A 5745-nucleotide genomic window follows, 5' to 3' on the forward strand; every position below is an offset into this window, starting at 1 on the left:
ACGATTCCTGTCTTTTTATGTTTATTTCATAAATTTTATTGGAGAATGTAGACAAAGAACAGACTTTCCAAAATTGTCCCCACAGAGGAGAGGGAGAAAGTAAAGGATTACCCTGAATTTGGATTTTACTGTACTATTTTAAATGCGGTTTTTTGCGAGAAATCAAACATGTTTTTAGACCCATCTAAAAATTCTCTAATTAGTCTCAGAAGAGGGTTAACCTAATTCTTGCACCTAATAAAAACAGGTAAGATTGGCTATAATCTAATAATCTTAATTTTCGCTATCATTACTTTTTGCCCGAGCAATGCCGGGCTCATCTGCTGTTAGTATATAAATTAATACTAACAATAAATCAGGTTTGTAGCCCATTATTCCTTAAAGCTATGATACAATAGTATACAATTTCTATAAAAATTAACCTTTACACAAACAGAAATTTTATGTTTGTCACAACTAAGAAATGTAGACAAAATCTGTTAGCCATCAAAATAAAATTTCTAAAAACTTGTATAAAAATTAATTTCTGTAGATACAGTGGGTAATCGGTTAACGAACAGATTGGTTAACGAACAAATCGGATAACGAACACTTTCGAGAAAGATTTTTATGTTCGGACAACGAACATATGATCGGATAACGAACACTTTCGAGAAAGATTTTTATGTTCGGACAACGAACATATGATCGGATAACGAACACCTCACAGAATAAACACAAGAAGAAGCGATGTAAAATAATGAATACCGATTGATTTTCTCTTGTTTTCAGGTAACAATTCGAAACATTTCGGAGTGCGGGAGGCGTCGACATCGACGCTTAAGCAGGTTTATACCGATCGGATAGTATTCCTCCGAACTTTGAAACTCTCCCTTGTAATACCAGCCTTTTATTTTTCTGACAAAACAATTCTTTTATGTATTCACGAGACTGTCGGGTAGGCACTCGTTAAGTTTTGCGTCTGTTTTTCTTTTCGAAAGGTGAGAGTATAATAACAAAGATAGAGAGTGGGCAGAAGATGCCTAATGTTGCTAGGCAGTATGGCGCAAACAGGTGTACAGTAGGCCGAAATTCAATCTTACTGTATTTAAGAAAAATACAGTATAATCAAGAAAACTCAAGCAGCTAAAAGAGTAACAAAGATCACATCTGAGATATTAATTTAATTACTTACAAAAAATCCTGAAGAAGAGAGAAAAGCAATCGACATTAGACAGATTCTTTAACCCTTTCAAATGGAAAAATCATGACTATTAAAAATGCAAGACTATGTATGTATGTATTTTTATTATTACATATAAATAAACGTAGTAAGAAAGTAGTATATATTTTTCATTTTGGGGGGTCTCCAGAACGAATTAATTAAATTTCCATTAAAACCTATGGTAAATCGATAATCGGTTAACGAACAATTCGGATAGCGAACAAAGTCTTGGAACGGATTATGTTCGTTAACCGATCACCCACTGTATTNGTACTCGACTAGAGATGGTTCAGTTAAGCTTTTGTTTAAGTAAAATGTCAGCTCTTTCATCAGGGTTTTGTTTATGTCCCCAATTCCCTAATCGCTTAATTATTTAACTACTTCTTAAGTAGAAGTAAGTCGAAACCAGTTACTCTGTACTCGAATATTTGTAGTCTCGGGGAAAAAGTAGAAAGACAAATTTTTATGACAATGGATACATAAATTGTAAATTTAAGGAAAATAAATTCTAGAGCTTTTTCTGTACCTCATGCATCTCTCTCATTCATTAAATTTAGTTGTAAATGATGCTATCAAAGTAATGGTTAATTTTTTAGCATTATACAAGAATTGTACACGTTTTTTCTACATCCCTTTAGAGATGGGGTATACGAAATCATAATATCACTGGTTTAACATTGAAATCCGCGAGTAATATAAAATTGGAGAGCGGAATAAAAATATCAAATATTTTAATGGATTTTTTAAACTACTGTCAACTATACAGAACTATCATAAAAACATACCAGTAAATTCTTATCGGTTGGGTTAAGTTATAAATCTACTCGTGATTCACGTAATCGGGCAAGGGCTGCCAAATATCTAGCGGGCAGGCGTCTAACAGTCCAGAACCAGTCCTGGATAGAATTGGATGCAGTATACGTGTAGCATCCACCCAAGGTCCCTAGGCTTTCACCAGCTAAACCGGGTGAGGTTGGTGCTCTGTAAAGCACAAATGCAAATCTGGCTTTTTGGATGCTGACAATACAGTGCTTCCACTCCGCCACTAACATTCGAATATACAATAGCAATCTCATCTTTCTTTTTCATGTGTAGTATAGAAATTTGTAATAAGTTACATAATGCAGTTATAGTAAAATATTAATTTTATCTTATTACAAATTTCTATACTACATGTAAAAAACAATGATAAGATTGCTATTGTATATTTGAATATAAATTCATATATGCATATTTCCAGTGGAAGCACTGTATTGTCAAATATGGGACAGCTTCTACTGTAAAATTATTTGAATGGTGCAAAGCAGCCAGATTATACACATTTGCACATGCACTTTACAGAGCACAAACCTCACACAGTTTAGCTCATGGATGCTACACACCAAAATCTCATATAATGCTTCCAATGATTATCCAGGGCCAGCACAGCTTTCCTATGATCAAATGTCAACACACGCCACTGCATTATATATATTTTATGACATATAAATCTGATTGACAGATTACACCTTAAAAAAGAAACATATTTATCAATCAGTGTAGTAACTTGTACTACATTAATCTAATTTTAAACTAGATTATTGTTGGATGCGAATTTTTCGAAAGCGTATTTTATGCTACAAAATGAGTTCTCCAAGTTTTCAGTGCTTTTATATTCAAAGATATTCTTTATTTGGCAATGACTATTATGTTATGTACGCTTATCAGTATACATTTCTATTTCCACAATATAATCCGTGGACTGGAATGCCCGAATATGGGCCGACGACAGACTTTGTACAAAGTGGAATGTCGTCAGAGTTTCAGCAATATGAACCTCAAGCAAATTAATTTGTATATTGGCCACAACCACAAATGACTGATTATTGGCCACCTCCAGAAACAAATATGTATGGGCCACAACCAAATACATATGAATATTGGCCTGAACAAGAAGTTTCTGAAACGCGACCTAACACAAATGAATATGGACATCCTTTAGAAATAAATGGATATGGACCGGAACAATACACAAATGAGTATTGGCCAAATCCAGAAAGAATTGGATATGGGCTGGGAGAATACTCAAATGTGTATTGGCCAAATCCAGAAATAAATGGATATGGACCGGTAGAATACACTAATGAATATTGGCCAAATACAGAAATAAATGGATATGGGCCGGTAGAATACACTAATGAATATTGGCCAAATCCAGAAATAAGTGTATATATATGCCGGTAGAGTACAGAAACAAATATTGGCCAAATCCAGAAATAAGTGGATTTGGGCTGGTAGAGTACAGAAATGCATATTGGCCAAATCCAGAAATAAGTGGATATGGGCTGATAGAATACACTAATGAATATTGGCCAAATACAGAAATAAGTGGATATGGGCCGGTAGAATACAGAAATGAATATCGGCCAAATCCAGATATAAGTGGATATGGACCAGAACAAGAAAGAAATGAATATTGGCCTCTTGCAGAAATAAACCTGTATGAACCTCCTCCAGTTCTATTGCAGTACTTGACGCCAACAGAAGTGCATCAACGTAGTCTGGTGCCAGAATTATCCGATTATGGACAGCTGCCATTTGAACTTTCCACAAATGAGTCTTCTGCTATTAATTCTTCAAAAGAAGTAAAACCAAACGCAAACCTATTATCAGAAACTTTTGAATTTCCATCAGATACCAATGATCAGCACCTTAACGTTTCTGAGTTTAAAACGAAAGACTGTGATCAAAGAGAAACGTCTGAAACTGACGTGGAACAAAACAGTTCCAATGTACGTAATTCAGAGGAACGCGTTGTACAAGACGAAGAACCAAAACTCTCTGAAAATGGAATTACAGACAACACAAGTGAAGGAATTTTTCATGAATCCGAAGATACAGAAGAGTCTCCTATTAAGAACATTCCAAAGGCTTCTCTGTCTCCAGAGGAAATCACTACAATTGTAAATGAAGGCTATACATTTTGACCGTTATATAGAGCATTCTTGGAACTCGAGAAATATTCTTTAGTATCAGAAATTATATATGAGGAAGAGGAACCTGACTCTGCAGACGATTTGTCGGAAAGTGAATATAGCATTGAATCAGATGTGATCTCGAGCGAAGATGATGTTTCTGACAAAGAGAATACAAACGAAATATTTGAAGAATGCAATGGCGAAGAAAATGTATTAATAACACCTCAACACGAGTTATCTGTTTGTGAGTCACTATCAATCAGTTCAAAATTAACTGGTTCTCAAATTGAACAATGCAATTCAAATGTAATGACAAAAATGGACGAAATGTCTACCATTTGTAACGAATTGGCTGTCACAGAGTGCAAAGAATATGTAGACAAATTTTCTACATTGAATGAATCTAGAAAGATACTTGAAGAAGAAATGATTCTTGTATCACCTGAAACAAACCAAGAAATGTTAGAAACTGAATTTGAATTAAATAGGAATGTTTCACGGCTTAATGAAAATGTCTGCGGTGATGCAATTGGATTAAAAGGATTTGAAGAAGAAAATAATAAAAATAAAGACGAAAGCAATGAAAGACAAATAGTGTCGGGATAAAAATCGTATAGCTCACAGTTTTCCCGCGCTTTTCCAATCGTTCGACGAACGACGCTTGAAAACTCAACCACTGATTGGTTGAGAGACATCGAACCATCGGCGGACGTCTTGTAGCGCGGCTAAGCGCTGATTGGTGGAATCCAATTCTGCTTCAATCCTATAAAAGGATTGAGTTGTGGCGGGAAATTCAGTTCACCGTGGACTCATGTTTGGTCTTAGTTCACCTAAGCTGGTCCCGAAGCTTGTCTCATCTCGTTGGGCTGTAAAGGACTTTAGAGTTAGTTTGTTGCAAGGTGTCTTTTCGACGGACCTGTGATAGTGGATACATGTGATGAACTTTGTTATAATTAACATTTTGTAAATGTTTGTTTTGATTTGTGAACTTTGTAACTGTACATACGTTTATTGATAATATATATATTGTTTGAAGTTAACTGACGTGTGTGTGTGTATTTTGAACTTTACTAATGGTTAACAAATTAACCGATTTTATGGTAATTAAAAACGATGTTCTTCCNTTAGTGCCCACATGGCAGAAAGAGTTAAAGAGAAAAAAAAATTTGCTCATTTTCTATTTTGCCACTATGATCCTCTAACAGTTTAATACATCTGTTGAAAAAGTTGTATACTATTGTTATCATGGTTGGACTCATTTGAAATAATTTGTTGTACAGTTCTTCCATAGATTTATACATAGTCAAAGTAGAAATACCAAATTGTCCTCTAAGATTTATACATTCTTTACATATGAAAATTAAATGGTAAATAGATAATTGATGCTGACACATTCTGCATTGACTATTCTTGATATTCAGATAATTCACATTGACCACTAAATAAAAACTGTTCAATCTAAACTACATACAAAACCTTTTCATCTTAAATGGGATTTGAAAATTAATATAACTGTTTGAAGGAGAAAAGCTTAAGTTATTAATATACCATGAATGAAATTTTGAATTTCATAATTTTTTATTT

This window comes from Centruroides sculpturatus, unplaced genomic scaffold, assembly GCF_000671375.1.
Source record: "Centruroides sculpturatus isolate CEXI.00-Female unplaced genomic scaffold, Cexi_2.0 scaffold406, whole genome shotgun sequence".
NCBI lineage: Eukaryota > Metazoa > Arthropoda > Arachnida > Scorpiones > Buthidae > Centruroides > Centruroides sculpturatus.